The 18,783-nt window shown below is 41.1% G+C and overlaps 1 protein-coding gene across 5 annotated transcripts in view; it reads right to left on the bottom strand.

Moving 5' to 3' along the window:
- The window catches only part of fam110b (family with sequence similarity 110 member B), an 88,792-nt gene that overhangs the window by 50,551 nt on the left and 19,458 nt on the right, over nucleotides 1–18,783 (bottom strand). The window contains exon 1 of one of the 5 annotated variants that reach the window (XM_007896699.2): nucleotides 2,245–2,280. The exons of the other annotated variants lie outside the window; for them this stretch is intronic. The gene's annotated coding sequence lies outside the window, so the exon portion shown is untranslated. Of the gene's footprint in view, nucleotides 1–2,244; nucleotides 2,281–18,783 lie in introns of those variants that run through there. 5 annotated transcript variants of the gene reach the window in all.

Below are 18,783 nucleotides of genomic sequence, written 5' to 3'. Positions count from 1 at the left end.
TTGCCATTCCCACTCTGAATAACGCACATGGCAAATAGCACCTCAAACAACAACAAAATTACATTTGTATAGCACCTTTCACATCAGGAGGACGTCCCAAGTCGCTGGACAGACTAGAGTTACGGACCCGAGCTGAGGGTCGGGGTGGGGGAAGAGCAGGGTGGGGGGGGGGGGGGGGGGAAGCAGGGAGATTGAAAGCACGGCCGAAGAGGAGGGTCTTGAGGTGGGTCTTGAAGGTGGCAAGGGAGGGGGTGATGGGGTCGCAGAGCCTAGTGCAGGAGAGGACATGGGCTGCAGAGTTCTGGATGATCTGCAGCCTGTGGAAGGAGGAGTTGGGGAGGCCGACAAGCAGTGAGTTTGCATAGTCGAGCTTTGATGTAATGAAAGCTTGTATGAGGGTTTCGGTGGCCTGCGGTGTGAGACAGTGTCAGAGCCGGGCAACGTTGCGGAGGTGGGGGAAGTCAGAGCAGATCATGGCGCAGATGTGGGGTAGAAAGGATAGCTGAGGGTCAAACAAGACGCCAAGGTTCCGGACTGGCTTAGTAAGGTGGAGTGTGCAACCATGGATGGTGATACTGTCAGCGCCTGAGTTGAGGAGGCGCTGACGGGAGCCAATCAGGAGAGCCTCGGTCTTCTTGACGTTCAACTGAAGAAAGTTAGCTCTCATCCAGGACTTGATGTCTGACAGACATTCTGTCAGCACAGCAGTGTTCCTGGAGTCAAGGGTGGAGGCAGAGAGGTAGAGTTGGGTGTCATCCCATGTCTGCGGGTGATGTCACCAAGAGGGAGCATATAGATGTTGAAGAGGAGGGGACCAAGGACAGAGCCCTGAGGAACGCCGCACAAGACGGTCCTGGTGTGAGAGGAGAAGCCGTTTGAAGAGATGAAGTGCAGACGGTGTGAGAGGTATGATCTGAACTAATCAAGGACAGCGCCGTGGAGGTTGAGGTGAGAGGAGAGGCGGGGGATGAGGACAAAGTGGTCGACGGTGTCGAAAGCAGCAGAGAGGTCAAGGAGGACGAAGAGGCAGAGGGAGCCCTGGTCGCTGATGGACAGAATGTCATTTGTCACTTTGACCAGGGGGATTCTGTGCTGAGGGTGGCATGGAAGCTCAATTGGAGGAGTTTGAGAAGGGAGCGGTGGGAGAGGAAGAAGCGAAGCAACAACTTGTTCCAGGACCTTGAAGAGGAAGGGGAAGTTGGAGATGGGGCAATAGTTTGGGAGTAGAGAAGGATCCAGGGAGGATTTTTTTTAAAGATAGGAGTGATGAAACGGTTTTTAAAGGGCGGGAACAGTACTGGAGGACAGGGAGAGAGGTTAACGATGTCAGTGAGTAGAGGGGCAAGCAGGTGGAGCTGGGAGGTAAGGAGGGATGGGGTTGAGGGAGCAGGTGGTGGGTTTCATTCGGGTTATGGTGGTGATGAGAGAGGACGGGGAGACGGGTTCAAAGGTGTGAAGGAGCTGGGGTGGGAGAAGGAGATGGGGAGAGGTTAGCAGATGCAGTGGCAGAGGCAGCTGAGTGGATTCCCTCGACTTTGGATCTGAGGAAGTCCAGCATCGCCTCGCAGTTGGCTTTTGAGATGAGGATGGGTGAGATGTGAGGGGGTGGGCGGAGGAGTCGGTTCATGATGGAGAAGAGAAGCCTGGGGTTGTCCTTAGCCTCCAAGATTGTCTTGGAGTAGAACAATGATTCAGTGGAGGTGAGGGCAGAGGATTTGACATGGTCAGCCAAATCTGCCGGTGGACAGTTAGGTTTGATTTAAGCCAGGTGCGCTCAGCGGAATGCACCTGGGCTTTAAGGGAACGGAGATGGCTGGTGTACCAAGGTGATTTGCGTGAGTATGAGACGGTTGGGGAAGAGAGGGGAGCAAAAGATGCAATGCAATGACAGACTGATGATGGATAGATTTTTAACCAAAGCTTGCAGGCCTTGTGCAATCACATAACGTAATATCCTGTCAAAGCACAACCAATCTCAGTCACAGCGCACACATACTCACCCGCAAGCACACACATGCACACTCACTCACAGTAAGGAGTGAACACGTCAATACACCACGGTCACAGAATAAGTTCTTGTAAGCTAATTCATGTCACAATAATAATGTAGCACATCTGCTGTGACAGTTTTCGCACTGGAGCACAGCGCTATCACCTAAAGCAATATCAAATTTGGAACAAACAACAAATGCATTTGTCATGCAAAATACACTGAATAGAACACAAAGAGAAAAGGTAAATCACCCTGTGCTGAAGGTCCTTGATATAAAACAGCCGCCTGGTGCACTAGCCTCATTCCAAACTGAAAATATGAAAGTCCACTTCATTGTTGCTTTGATCCCAAGGATTTGTTGCCACATCTAGGATTCTTTCTATTGCAGCATTGAGATTACAGCTGCTATGTTAAAGCTTTCAACTTGTCCAGTGCTGACATCAGCTCCTTGTGAAAGAAGACACCTGCAGTATCCTGCACATGCTCTATTCTATGTCAGCACCATCACCTCTGGCAAACAGCCTGCTAATCTAATTACAGTCATTTGCAATATGTTGTCTGACGGAATACACACGTCTACAAGTCAGAGTGAATAAATCCATTCAAAATGACAAACAGCGGCAAGCTTTCCTCAACAATTGCATGAATAGGAAATAAATGCCGACTTAATAAGTGCTTGCAATGTTTTATTACACAAGTGCAAATAGCAGTGTCAAATGAATAGACTCTTTTCACCTCCAGTGGCTGTGAATCTGCCATTTCATTTACATGAAGCCGTTCACCCAGACAAGGAGCACGGCCCAGCTAGGATTAATTTGCCATCATTTATATGGGAGCATCATTGCCAATAGACACTACCCATCACATTCATTACCAACGTAGAACAGACAGTAGCCCTCAAAAATACTTTAGAGCTTTAATATAGAAACATATACATACAATAAACTTGGTACTGTGGGGAAGGAATTCCATCCTATTTAAGAGGCATTTTAGAGCAGCTTGAATTTGTTAAATTCTTCATTTTGAAGCTGTTTTTCTTTTCATTTCTTTTAAGATCTACAGAAAACTTGACTTCAAAGTTAAGTCTGAATTCCAACAATTTGCCAAATTCTGGTGGGGATAAATTCTGGTGGGAAGAAATCTGGGTCTAGAATTATTCTCATTTTTGTACCATTTCAGGGTGGTCTTGGAAAATTCTCAAACAGTCTTAATTTTGAAATTAGGTTTCTGAAGTTATTTTAAAAACTACATTAAAACCAGCTTCAATTTCAAACTGGATTCAACGATGTGTCAAATTATGTATGCTCTGATATACTACATAAATCGAGTAAATCTGGATCCAGTGGAATTTCTCCCTAAAAAAACTGCATTGGACATTTGTAACCAAAATGCCAGGCTTGCCCTAACCATGCTGGAAATATGCAGATATAAACCAGCTTTGCAAGTTTTTCCAAACCTACACTATTGGAACCGTATTTCAGTTACTTGCAATAAATAAAACCGCAAACAATCTAAACTAATTTGCCAACTTTTTACAGAAAGTTTTGATTGTAAAACAAATTCTCAAAGTGTCAAAATACAGCGAATTAAAAATTATACCAGTGTACCAACAGAATGATCGGTATAGGAGAGGGGAATAGGAGGTTTGTGGGCTCATGTGGCTCATGGCACAAGGGTGGATGAGTTGGGCTAAATGGCCTGTTTCCATACAGCATCACTCTGTGTAACATTATGTAACTCAATGTAATACGTCTTAACCACATATGGAAACTGTGGATAGAAAGCCTTCTTCTTAAAAAAGCAATTCTTTCAATAACCGCCAGCTGGCTCCTAGGAAAAGCACCCAACGAGATGTTAAAGAGTGTTTGCTCCCAGGAATCCCGTTTCCATCACACGGTTGAGAGGTAACAATAATAATAATAATCCTTACATTTGATACAGCAACTTTCACATTGGTAGGACGGCTCAAAGGGCTTTGCAAGTTACGTGCTAATGTGGTGTGAGTGTACTTGGGCTGTGGTGAGATTTCGGGTTTGAGGTGCCTAGTTGATGTACAGGAATTCTATGGAGAAAACAACGGAGTCCTGTAGCTCAGTGGTTAGAGCACTCGCTTTGCAAGTGAGAAACCTGAGTTCAATTCCAGGCAAGGCGAAACCTTGGGCAAGTTTCCTTATTCCACACGCCTAATAATAATCCCTCCAAAAAAACAAAACAATAATAAATTGTTCATTTTCAATCTACGACTGTTTGTGGGACATTGCTGTGCGCAATTGGCTGCCACGTTCGCCCACAAAAAAATAGTCAATTCACTTTACAGTGTGTTTTGTGAAGCGCTTTGGGACGTCCTCCCGATGTGAAAAGCGCTATATCAAATGCAAGGATTATTATTATTATTATTTAATGATCATGTCATGGCCGTTCAGCCAGTAGTTGCTCTGTTAGAGTAACACTTTTTGGATGCCATTGTAAACACATGCTGCCGAGGTCAGCAAATTTACTGACAAGCAGATAACAATCTCCAATAAATATCGTCACCAATTCCCATTGTAGAAATAAAATGTCAAAACTTAGTGATCAGTATTCTTTTGCTTGAACATCTTTGTTTATTTCCTGCCAGCACTCCAGCTTGTAAATAACTAACTAACATTGATAATACGGTCATTGGCTTGAGATTGCATCATTTTAACTGCAAGTTAATTCAACACCTTCACACATTCTGTATCAGCAAATCTTTCCATGGTGTGTCTCAACTGAGCTGATAATCACCGTCTCATTCTCACTGGCTCCTAACCTCCTACCACGCTGTTCGCTCCCACCGCTCAGCAGGCTCCAGCCTGCTTCAAGTCCCCTGCCTCACTTACCCCACTATCGGCGGGTGGGCCTTCCGCCACTCTGCACCCACCCTCTGGAACTCCATCCCAGTCTCTCCGTCTCGCCCCTTCCCTTCCCACCTTCACGACCCACCTCAAGACCCTCCTCTTTGGCTGTGCTTTCGATCTCCCTGCTTCCCCCCCCCCGCCCTCCCCCACCTCGATCCGCAGCTCGGGTCCGGAACTCTGTCTGTCCAGCGCCTTGGGACGTCTTCAAACGAGAAAGACGCTATGCAAATGTAATTTTGTTGTTGTTGCTCTGCGTACAATCTCACCATTGTGAAATGCTCCAAGACATTATCCCACATGAAGGGCGTGATTCACGTAAAAAAGTAATTGTTGTTGAGTTACTCATTGGGCCTCACTGTTTAAGCAGATATCTAAAACTTGGGCTTTAAAAATGAAATGTTTTTTTCCCCTTTGTGGGCGTGAGATGTAATGCAGATGTTCCATTTTAAACATTGGACGAAAAGAAACGTGTTCAGATCGATGGACAAACATAAAAATGGCGAACGAACTTGGCTAAGCAGTGATGCAGCAGCACATGACTTAACTAGTATATACTAGAAGGGTTACAAGTGCAGATCAGTGTAATACTGCCAAGACCTTCCATTAAACAAGTTCCTGGTGTAACTGTTTGCCAATTGATTGGCGGATCACTTCCCAAAGTTAATAATCCCTGCAAAAATAAATAGATAAATAAATAATTTGGTCACTCAATCCTGTTTGTGGAACACTGCTGTGCACAATTGGCTGCCTCATTTCACCCACAAAATACACAATCAATCCACTTCACAATTTATTCTGTGAAGCAGTTTGAGACGTCTCAACTGAGTGATAAGGCATTATATCAAATGAAGGATTATTATTAATTCATCTGGTTTTGCATAAATTTACCAAAATAAACACAGTAATTTACAGTAAAGCAGGATTATAGGGTAAGTAAATTTCAAGTAAACTACTATTGAAACATCAATGCAATGTCAACTTGGTGAATAAATGGTACATTAAAATAAAGCAATGCTAAAATCTTTAATAACCGATAACCGTAATGCTCTTCCAGTAAAGGACACAGAGAAAAAAGTCTATTTCAATCCAAGATACATCAAGAGCAATAGGTGACTACAGTGGAGTCATTATTTCACAGCAGCAGTGACTTGACAAAAACTCAAGTTTCTAACCCTCTATTAAATGCCAAGCTTCTGCTGGGATCAAGGGAAAAAAAACTGCAGCAATAAAGATTCTATATACAAATAAAAAACAACTCCCCCACTGCAGATAAACACCCGTGTATTCGCTATGTTTATGTTCCCATGCAATTACTGATCAGGAGAAAAAAACAGCAAGGTGTATTTCTAATTAAATAGAAATATGCTGCAATAATGCTGGGTTTGCAGTTGTGCATACATTTACAGGAGTTAAATAGACTCTGGCCCAAGGCCTATCTCGTTTTAATTATAAAGATCAGGGAGGAGAATTTGGAAATGCTGGTGGATTATTTTGAGGGAGGCAATTAACACTGCAGAGGTTCTGATAGGCTTGGAAGTAAGTAAATGTGGTTCCAGTATTCAAGAAAAGTGACTGAGCCATACCTGGTAACTGCAGATTCATCAGCCTGACCTCAATAATTAGAAAACAGATGAATAAATCATTACAAGCAAAATGAAAAATTACTACATTAAAATAATCTAACAAATGAAAGCTTCAGAAGTGGTAGTCCTTGCCTGACCATTTTCCTGAGTTTTTGGAAGTGACAACTCAATTTGACAGTGGGAAGAAGCCAATGCACCTGACTTCCAGAAGATCTGTGCAAAAGTACTACTTGAGATACCCCTTTACAATGATAGTGGGTATAAAAGCTTCTTGGCTGTCAGCCTGGCTTAGTTGGTAGCACTCTTGCCTCTGAATCAGAAGGGTGTAGGTTCACAGCTCCACATTGAAACTTTCAGCTCTTGGGCAGTGCCAGTGGAGCACTGCATTGTCAGAAGTGCTGTCATTCGGGTGAAATATTAACCCCAGGCCCTTTCTCCCTGTTCAGGACATTAATGATCCCATTGCACTATTTGAATAGAGTAGGGAGTTTCTCCTAGTGTTCCGGCTGACAATCCCCAGATAAAATTGGTCATTCACTTTATGGCTTTTTAAAATGTGAAATTACTATGCAAAATGGCTGTTATAGTCTCTTACAAATACACGGTCACTACACTTTACAGTAAATCCTGTGAAGTAGTTTGACAAAATAAGGCACCATTTCAAATGTACGAATAATTATTAAGATGTGCAGTGGATTAGTAAGTGTCTTAAGGGAAGGAAGCAGACAATAGAATCAGGGTAGCTAGCTCAAATTGAGGGAAGCATTGAGTTGAGTACGTTACAGGTTTGAGATGGGATGCTTCCACTTGTTATTAAATACAAATGATCCGCATTCACAGATTCAGTGAAAGGCAGCTATATTTGCAGGTGGCACCAAGTTGGAGGGTAGCAGGAGGGGGGGGGAGAGGCGGGAAATATGAGGAGGCAGCCAAGATCTTACAAAGTGGTGCACCTGGGCTGGGGCACAGGCCACGTCAATAGAAAATGAAATTCTTTACTGATCAATACACGGCACTTGTAATAGGAAGTAAAAATAGGTGACACAGGCACTCCATGGAGGAGATAGAACTTGATAAAGAATAATAGCCCCAGGGATGTCAGCTGACCCATTGCTCGCTCTGTCGAGACAGTGTGATGCAGCAATGAGCAATGCAAAATCATGTTGGGCTACATTGCCCAATCATTTGTGTTCACATGCTCAGAAGTCACGTCCAAACTGTACAGTCATCTTGTCGCACCCTGAAGTACTGCGTACACTACTTCACAATTCAAGAGAACAGGCAAACCCACGCCTTGCGAGGGATACTAAAGAGAGCATTGATCCTAATGCTAGAAAGAACAACTACATTGGTTTAATTCCAAGTACTTTTCTTGTGAACCTAAACTGAAGTAGGCATTCATCTACCAAATACAGAATCACTGCAATTTACAGCAAATTCAGTGAAGCACTTTGGGCTGTCCTCCTGACATGAAAGGCGCTACATCAAACGCAAAGATTGTTGTTAAGTGAAAAGAAATCTGCAGGTACCCACAATAAATCTATGGAATGTACTGTGTTTTGCTTACTGATTTTCCCATCTTTTTTAATTGAAGCTTATTGTGCTGAATGAGAACAGCGCATCAGGTAAGGAATTGATTAAAAAGCAGCTGCTGGTAGGCGAGGTTACACAAAGGCAGGCTGCCATTATACACCAGAAAGAATAGACACACCTTTGAATTGGCTCAAGACTCATACAGTCTCATCCAGTAAATTCAGATCTACTATTATCAGCAAAACATAAGTCAACATTTCTTGGTCACAACTCAATTTATTCACAATATTTTTTCCATTTGTGGCCAAGATTAATATGCCTGCATATCTCTCTCACACTGTCTCTCTATTATCTATTGCGCTCTCTTTCTCTCTGTAAATGGAAAAACAGTATGCGAAGAAGAGAGATCTAGATCACTATAAGAAAAATCATTACTTTATGGATTACAGTACTTGGAGCAGTTGGTTTTAAAACCATAGTGATTTTCTATACTCTTTTTGGTCTTTCGATCAGAAACCATACACTGTGTTAAAATCCAATCTTTTCCGAACTACATTTAAAAGCAAATCAAATTCACTCTCATTTAGCAATCCCACTCCCATTAATTTATTTTAATGTATCCTCTTTGTGCGGTCTGCATAAATGCAGAGAAACAATACTGAACGTGGCTCCATTGTCTATCAACATCACCTTCACTGGAGTCTATTCTTTTGACCACTAAATCAAAGCGCTCATCTGATGTGACAAACTGCCACTGAAATAAAATGTAATGCTTTTCTTTTCATAACAAAATACAGGAAAACATCAAAGCAATTGGTGCCTGCTAGGACATTATGTTGCCTTTTATTTACAATCAAACTACCCTGGTGGTGTGCACGAAGTCTATGCAAAATTGCTCACATGTGAAAGAGAAGCTCAATTTTTGCTGTAGGCAACACATTATTTATATTGAAAGATTTGAGATTTGGTAAGGTTAATAGTTGTCAGCTATCCTTATCCTTTAAGAATCATTCACGTTTTTTTCACCCACAAGGGATTTTTATGATCTGTATTTTTCAGGTCAAAGCAATGAGAGAAAATAGGGGCATAATAAGTTAGGTGAAATATCAGTACAAAATAAATCCGCCATTGGCTTATGTTTTCTGACAACACAATCCTTGCATTTGATATAGAATCTTACCAAGTCATCAAAACATATCGAAGGGCTTCACAACGTAAAACGTAGTGACTGTGTATTTGTAAGCAAACACGACAACTAATTTTGTGTGCAGCAATGTCCCACAAACAACCATTAAGTGAATAAATCTGGCGGATTGTTGGCTAGGACACTGGAAGAGACTTAATTTTTCTCAAATTATGCCATGAGATCTTTAATGTCCACCTGAATAGGCAGATGGGGCCTCATCCAGTACTGCCAGGCAGCCTAGACTGTGAGCTCAAAGTCCCCAAAAGCTTTCCACACTTATGTTCCAAAGTTGAGTCAAACTGCATGGCAGACCTGCTGGACAAGAGCATGATTCATTCTCAAGGTTGAACACTACAATGCTTTTCACATTACAACTCCGAACAGATACTTCACTCTCAAGAGGAAAGTAATGCGTCATTAGGAAATGCTCAAAGATGTGGTTTTGAAAGTATCAGTCTATGCAAATCTCACTTTCTGTTCCTCATGATCTCTGCGATAACAACAACAATATTACATTTGTATAGTGCCTTTCAAGTCGGGAGGATATCCCCAAGGTGCTGACCCCCATAAGTTGCACAGAAGGAATATCTACAGGGAACATATATAGGATCTTCCCTCATATTACAATCAAGGCCATGTATTACTTGAGTCCTGGAACAGGATGGAGGTAGTTGTGCAATACTTTCCAAGGCAAGTAAGTTTGTTTCTAAAACTAAGCTCTAGGATTTCAACCGTGTGAATGAATCATACTCTTGTGCAGCAGTCCACCATGTAGTTTGACTCAGCCTTGGAACATAACAGTCTGGAAAACCATTTGCCTCTTGCATCAATACACTAGAGGTCTGATTCATAGACCCAAGCATGAGGTTAAGGCTGGAAAAACTTTGGTAGCTAAAGCGCTCACAAGTCCCATCTGAATGTATTCGATTTGTGTATATGAAAGGCAAAGCGATACTGTGGCCGAGAGTCGAGGCCATTTTGTGGTTATTAAAGAGTATTAAAAACTAACATCAATTAGCTGATTTCTATACATAAGTTCTCGTCAGTCCTATAGCAAGAGCAATTGGGAATGGCCTGCTCTGACTCACTCGACTGTTACAGCGGAACCCTTGTCCACGATTCGCCAAACATCCGTAAGTTACCTGCATTCTCTTTTACACACACACAGATACATTGGAATTAGTAGCTTGAAAACTCAAAGCCATGCCTTAAGGTCTAGGATAGCCATGGTGAACGTGAAACAATTTGTCACTCCCTTCACAGCCATGTTCATTAGCCATACCCCAAAGGGGGTCACGGTCCGAATATAAGATAGATTTATCAAACAGCAAAATTAAACTTGATGAAATAACACAGCAAAGAGAGCAATTGTGTTAGAGCTCAATACAAAAATGCAACTATGGCAATTTAAACTATTCCTGAAATCTATTAGAACCCATGAATTATTTGCAGTTCTCATTGCTACTCTACACTAATAATGAGAACATCAGGATCAACATGCCCTTAGGAAATGGATAAACTCAAATTACTTGTGGAACAGAGGTGAGAGAGAGGGAACGAGATTGCTACTCATTCTTCCCAGAACCACTCGTCCCTGATTCCCCCCAAACACCTGATTCAATCATAGAATCACAGAAATGTAAGGCACAGAAGGAGCCCATTTAGAGACCATCGGCCCATCTAGTTTATACCTGTTCTCAGAGCAAGGTGTTCGTTCATTCAACACTTTTGACCAGTAAAGGCGCTGTTCACTAGCCCTTGCCCAGAGTATGGTGCAAACTGTCATATGTGTTAATTATTGCCTGTGATAATATAGATCACTGCTGTTACTGAGGCCAGGCAATAACTGAAGATGATTGACTGTGGGTACGACATCCTCACCCTCACCACAGACCCGAAGCAATGGCTGGGCCCGAAGCTGTGTAATTGTCTTCACTTACCGAATGGCTTCACATTTATTAACAATGTGATAACTAACACATCACAGGTGTTGGGGTGCATTTTGGAGTCCTGCAGCTCAGTGGTTAGAGCACTCGCTTTGCACGTAAGAGACCTGAGTTCAATTCCAGGCAGGACGAAACCTTAGGCAAGTTTCCTTACTCCACACGCCTAATAATAATCCCTCCAAAAAAACAACACAATAATAAATTGGTCATTTTCAATCCATGACTGTTTGTGGGACATTGCTGTGCGCAATTGGCTGCCGCGTTTGCCCACAATTATATAGTCAATTCACTTTACAGTATATTCTGTGAAGCGCATTGGGACGTCTAGAAGACATGAAAAGCGCTATATCAAATGCAAGGATTATTATTATTATTACCGAGTGAGGAAATCCGAATAGATCAATTTCACTGTAACAAATTTAAATTAAAAGTTTACATTGAAGGTGTACATATAAATTCAAGAGACAGGTTACAAAAACTTTTTTTCTCCTTAAAAGATTGCTTCCTGAAATCCATCAGACTAGAATCTGATGATGACGAGCAGGGAATGGGGAAAGGAAGTAAAGGTTTTATTGACTACAGCAGCCACATAACTTGCATCTTGCAAGTCATGACAGCAGGAAACCAGATGCGAGACTATGGCAATGCACACGTGTGGAGGGATTTATAGTCCCTCGGTGCAGAAGTGGATGGGTGAAAATATGTGCACAAATGTCCAGGGTTTTGACAGATGGACAGATATCACAGTATCAATACAAAATAAATAGGTTTCAGTATTCAGCATCACTGAATGCTGGAGAGGTGTCGGGGGACTGGAGAAAGGCAGATGTTACTCCTATTTTTAAGAAAGGTAATAAAAGTGACCCAGGAAACCACAAACCAGTAAGTTTGATGTCCATTGTGGATAGAATTATGGAGACTCTTATTTCTGTCCAGGTGCTCACGGATAAAATCATTGAGCATCTGGACAGAAATAAAACCATAAATGATAGCCAATATGGGTTCATGAAGGGACGGTCCGCCAATCGAATTTACTGGTTTTCTTTGACAGTGTAACAAGGGAGCTTGATGAGAGTAAGGCTGTGGATGTTGCATTTCTCGATTTCAGTAAGGCCTTTGATACAGTTCCTCTTGAGAGGCTGGTACTGAAAGTAAAGAAAGCGGGAATCAGTGGAGGTATATTACAATGGATGCACAATTGGTTGACTGAAAGAACCAAGAGTGTGGTGGTACAGGGAATGTCATCAGACTGGGAAAATGTTCATGCTGTTAAAAGAAAGATTGAGAGGCGACATGATCCACATGAACCTGTGGAACAGGTTCCCTATGGAGATGGTTGACGCAGGAAGTGTTGATTCTTTCAAACACAGATTAGATAGTTTCTTTAGGAAATAACATTATAGGATATAGTACATAGGTAGTTTGGGACATATGTGCATGCGACCGCCAGGAAGGTGGAAGTATTTCCCAGCAGAACAGTCAGTCCCATCACATCTGACCCTGCACTCACCAGCAGATGGTGTTTTAGTGCCCTACTCCCAAAAAGCAGCTACAAAGTGAAATAAAAACCCAAATTAAAAGTAATGTAGAAGTTTGGTATCGACAGCTGATATAAATAATACAGTATTTAAATAACATTACATATTTTAAACTTGTCTGGACAAACAGTAGGAGCATCGCTTCCATTGCTTCTGTAACTACTGCTATTGTGACATTTCCCTGTCCTTTTACAATTACTGCTCCTATCCTTTTGTTAACAAGCAGAATCATTTGTGCCTCCCATTTTCAATAAAACATTGAAACACACAGCTCATTATCAATCGGTGCTTATTATCACAGAGGAACTTTAATCCCACTCTTGATTTGGAAGGTCTGACAACCATGACATTGAAAAATGCTTTGTGGGAATTAAAGCACACAAGGACCAAGCTATTTAGTAATTCTGAAGCATGCAAACACAAACACTGGCTTCAAACTACTTTGAATTTCATTCTGTCAGCAACCCATTTTTCTTAAACCATCCATAAATTACAGATTTCTTTAACATTTTGATAATTAACAGTGACAATCTCTTTTAAAGCTAAAAATATAGCTAATTTATGCACAGCGATTTTAATTTAAGCCTTAATTGGACCATTATACTTGAAAAAAGTAGAAGTGTTTTTTGCATGTTATGTATCATCAGAGCTCAATGCTGAACTATTCTTGAGTTCACCTTGTGAAGCATTAGGAAAGATAGGTTACATGGCATGCTATAGATTAACAGCAAAACAGACTCACTCTTCAGGCCTTCTTTTAGCTCAGGAACGATTCTAAAATACCTCCTCAAGATCCTTGTCACCAAAAGGCAGAATATTACGGAGCACATTGCTGCTGCAAATCCTTAATTTCATATCCTCTGAACAGCAAGTTCTTAACACTGGCAAATGCAGCGTCCTACTCCATACAGGACAGACTTTGCCTTACACCTTAGGCCAATAACTTTCTCATGTCAGTTTCCATTACTGTAATACCATCTGAATCCACCTTTAATACTTTTGCTACAGATATTAAGACTTTTGCAATGATGTTAGTTATAGTATCAGTTACATTGCCCATCATCCCTCAGTCTATTCACAATAAGAATTTTATGACATTCACTTTACACCACTTGCAAGGAAGTCCCATTTCAATGTAAACTGTAAACCGCTCCCAACATGAAACCTAATCCAATTATTGATCGGTTGTTACATACTTAAATCAGTTTAGTAACAGCTGAACAGGGGGAGGGGAAATAAAGCAGATGTCAATTCTGGTCAGGTGAAAAGTTTTAAAGTATTCTTGATATGATTTCTATTCAAGGATGTGATACAATATAGAACAAGTGTCATATTTTGGTATGTTATTCTCCGTTCCATCAATATGGAAGTGCAACATCAATCAAAAGATACTTGTTGGAATCTGTAAACTCATACTTGTACCAGTTTGTCAGTTAACAGTGACAATTACCTTTAATGCTAAAATATATCCAACTTGTGCACAGTGACTTTAATATAACCACTATTTTACAAGAAAGGTTTGGATAAAGAAGGCCTTTCGGCCTATCTGACGTCATCCTTCATGAACATCCATCTTACCGTCCTGCCATCACAGCATCAAGCTGATTTTTAAAGGAGTCCCAGTGTCTTGCCTTAATTACCCTTTCTGCCAATCATTAATTGCTCTCTGAGTAAAGAAAAATTTCCTGGTGCCTGTCGTCAAATTGTCCTTTTTGCAACTCTAAACTACTGCTGTGAAGACCTGTGAGACATCCTCCTGACACAAAAGGTGGTATAGCAAATGGCAGGATTATTATTTATCATGTTCCAAACTTCAGGCTTGTGAAAAGTTACAATAAAATAAATAAAAACATTCCAACATTGTATTCTTAGAAGGCAATTGACATACAACATTGCATGGAATCAAAACACAATATGTCTATATTGCAAATGTTCAAAAAGGGTATTTACTCAGAAACATTTAACGTGTATGCCAAATTAAAGACACCAAACCCTTCATATTCAAAAGGGAATTAGATGAACATTGTTAGAACAAAGAAATAAAATGTTATGGGAAAAACATAGATAACTCCATTGGGGACCTAGAGCAGCACAGGTACAAGGGCTAAATGACTTGCTTCTGTGCTGACATTTCAATGATTTGGCAACCCAAGTCACTAAAAGAACAAAACCTGAAACACAAATTTACCTTATAATACGTTTTTAGTCAATTGGAGGGAGCTTGCAAAACAGAGGCTAGGCACTCTATTCTGAGAGGCATAAAACAATCTCTTGGTCACCACGAGCAAGGTTTAGAACAGAGTTAAGAGAGGCATGGCAGCCTTTCTGATAGGCAATAGGATACACTATTGTTGGGATTGGTGTTCACTCCTGAAAACAGTCAACATTTCCAACATGTAACAGACTCGATGTGATAATTATTATTGAATGTTATGAAACATCACATTTTCACCCTTGGTTAAAATATAAAAACACATTTACCCATCTTCTTAACTCACCGAGGGTACTGACTGTTCTTGGCGTATGTTCCTTGGCACTGACAGACCATCAATACCTCCACTAAGTGCTCGTTAATGCCCAACCTCGAACAATAATGTCCGAATGTCAGGAGGAGGGGCAAATGCAGAGCGGAGAATAATTCTGTCCTCACCCAACACCCAGGCAGAGCCACTTCCCAGCCACAGCTACAGCTGGTCCCTCTCGGGAGAAGGAGTTCATGTTTTTCTCTGCCTCGCGTTTCCCTCTCCCTCACTTCACTCCAATTGTCAGTGCCCTCTCCCAAGATCAGGAATCACAGCCCGGGCCAGGGATCAAACCACCACGCAAACTCACTCCCTTAAGGAGACTTTCACTGCTTCCCATCTAGCTTGGATTCAACCCAGAACAAGAATGTCACAGTCTAATCCTCTTCTCCCGCACAGCCTCTCAACAGTCTGTGTCACCTTCCCTGAGGCAACTTTCAAAAAAAAGGGAATGCGCAGTGCTGACAGTGTATAATTTAAATTAAAATTATGTGTCCATGCAGAAGTTATCCACCACAAAAACAGTCACTACACGTCACTGTGAAGTGACACACGTCCTGTGAAGTGCTAAGTGATGTCGTTCTGACGTGAAAGGCCCTAAATGTGAAGGTTATTGTTATGATTGAGAGAAAACCTGGAGTCGATAGAGAAAAAAAAACACCAGATTTTTTAAAAAAATTTCCAACAGAAGGTTTCAATGTAATTTTCAGGGTTGTCCTGGTTGCTCTTGTGGAGCTGAGGATAGCAGGCTCTCAGACACATGGATCTCACTACGATTTGACTTAGTGCCCTTCAACAGGCAAATTTCATTAGCTCTCAAGCAATGGCACATATATATCACTTCAACTAGAAGCAGCTCCAAGGTTGTCAGTTATACAGACTCGCTTCGCACTATGGGGCAGATTTGACAAGAGCAGCCACAACAAAGAAGCTGTGCAGGCAACCACGCGACCTTGGTTATCTGCCCCAGACCTCCTCCATCTCTGGGGAAAGTCTGTGGGGGACAGTGATTTGGAAGCTGCATTGCTGGTCGAGTGGATTGAGCTGAGTGTTCAAACAGCAAACAGAAAATAAAATCCAAACTGGGCCATGGGTGGTGGATTACACTTCCTCTCTGTGTCTGAAAAAAAACAGATACTTCTCTGTATGGAGGTAGTGATGATGCCTTGTTTAGCACATGGGGTGGAGCTCCAAGGCATTGCAGCATAAGGTATTGAGCTAAACAATGTAAATAAGATTGGTATGAAGGCTTGGTATAGGTTGCGCAGGAAGGGAAAGTAAATTAAATTAGCAGGGCCACAGGTAGGGAAAACAAAGGAAAGTATTTTAGGAACATGTAACCCAAGTGTTAGAAGCAATTGACTACAAAATGCAGTGGCTGATTTGAAGCATTCAGCCCAGACTGCCCTATCTCCCAGTTGCAAGTGAAAGCAGCAACGGAGGATCTTACGTTGAGATAACATTAGACAAAATTAAAATATTTTGTAAATTATGAGTTTTTAATAATAGTGAATCCTCCAGAATCTTTTTCGTGCTCAAGAAATATTAAATAGGAATTGCCAAGTTGTTACTTGTGGACTCTCCAGGTTTGCATGAGGCAACGCAACATTAACACATCTAGTCAGACATATTTTATGATTATTGCAGACTTAATGAACTGTACAGGAGTTTAATTACAGATGTGTCCTTTTTTTACAATGAACAATGGTTTGGGAGAAATGGTTCTCTTACACATGAATACAGAGGACGCAATTTGCTGCTCTCCTTATAATAATAAACCTTGCATTTGACATAGTACCTTCCACATAGGGAGGATGTCTCAAAGTGCTTCACAAAATTTACTGCAATATGTAATAACTGCGCATTTTGAGGTCAAATGCAGCTGTATTGACAACAAAATACAGTTATTGCACATTTCTATGCGCACAAATGTCCCACAAACAACCATGAAGTGAATAAGCAATTTTATCTGAGGGATTGTTGTCCAGAACACCAGGAGAAACTCCCTTCTCTGTTCGAACAACCCTATAGGGTCTTTAAGATTCACCTTAAGAAGCAAACAGGCTTATGAAGGTTTAATATCTCATCCAAAGAATGGCTTTTACAATTTTGCAGCAAACTCATAGTACTGCATCAGGTTTCAGTCTAGACTATGCAGGTTCAGAATCGGGTCCCAATGTGGGGTTTAAACCCACAACCTTCAGATTTATAGGCAAGAATGCTGCCAAGTGAGCCATACTGATATCTTTCTGAACACAGGCTGATAAAATGCACAAGTATGCACCGGAAAGGTCCAGGTTTCCTGTTATGAAGGCAGAATGTTTTTCTGGGTTTATCATCAAAGCTCTTAAGTCCTATTTTTCTCTACGTCCTGTGTTGTGCACACCATAAGTGTCGTGAGTCTATCGAAACAAAACATCTTGAAAATAAATGATTACAGCAGCGTTTCGGGAACAAAATTAAGAGCAATTAATTGCAAGATTTTTTTCTTTAATAGTATGAATCCGAGGAAAGATGGGACACATTTTTTCAACGGTAACTTTGAATACAAATCAGACTCTTGCAACAAACGTTTTATGAAGAGTTGCAATTACGGAGGTTACATGGACCAGGAGTTGTGTGTTTTTGGAAAATTCAAAGGTCAAATGGGTGCCACAAAATACACACTATGTTATGTATAGATTGATGCTAAATATTTATGTCCTCTCCAGCAGAGAAAACAGTAAAGATCAAAGGTAACACTGAGATAGATCACTCCACATGCCTCTGTTTACCAAGCAGTAAGTAGGAATCCAGTTGTTAGTCTCTTTCCAGGGTAATAATCTTTCCAAAAAAAAGGAAATAAATAATGATTTGATCATTCAATCTACGACTGTTTGTGGGATACTGCTGTATTCAATTGGCCACCGTGTTTCGCCCACAAAATATAGTCAATTAATTTTACAGTATACTCTGTAAAGCACTTTTGAGATGTCTCAACAATGTGATAAGGCGCTATTGAATGCAAGGATTATTATTATTATATGCATAACGCAATGAATACTGAACTCACTATGTCATGGAGGGCTAAGACATGCACTTCTCTCTATATAAAAGGAACTAAATCTCAGCTATTTTCTTCCTTTGGGGAAGAGTTTGACCTGTATTTAGCATCTGCCTATGACAATCATGGGCAGATGCTAAATGCAGGTCAAGCTCTTCCCCGAAGGAAAAAATAAATAGGATAATTACTCCAGGCTACTGTCATGCATCTCCAAGACCCCAAATTTCACCGGCCCTTTGTCCAACACTCAAAAAAATTAATCTCACACTACAAAAAAAAGTTGCGCTGAGCAATGCACAACAATGAGAATAAAAGCCAAGAGCAAAACAATACCCAAGGTTAAACTGAGGGAAGTGTGCTACCTGCTGTGGTATCATTGTTTGATATTGCAAATTAATGTTATTACTAAGTTCCAAATTTAACCGGTTTCATTAGGAATAACAGTTTGAGTGCTATTTTTATCTCTTAAGCAGTGTTAAGAATCACCAAATTGAATCAATGCCAAAAGATTTTCCGAATCAAACGCCAACCTTTTGTCTTCTAAAATATTATCATTCTTG

The sequence above is a fragment of the Callorhinchus milii genome, unplaced genomic scaffold (assembly GCF_018977255.1).
Source record: "Callorhinchus milii isolate IMCB2004 unplaced genomic scaffold, IMCB_Cmil_1.0 Scaffold2, whole genome shotgun sequence".
NCBI classification, from domain to species: Eukaryota; Metazoa; Chordata; class Chondrichthyes; order Chimaeriformes; family Callorhinchidae; genus Callorhinchus; species Callorhinchus milii.
This window is presented reverse-complemented; position numbering and strand designations above follow the sequence as displayed.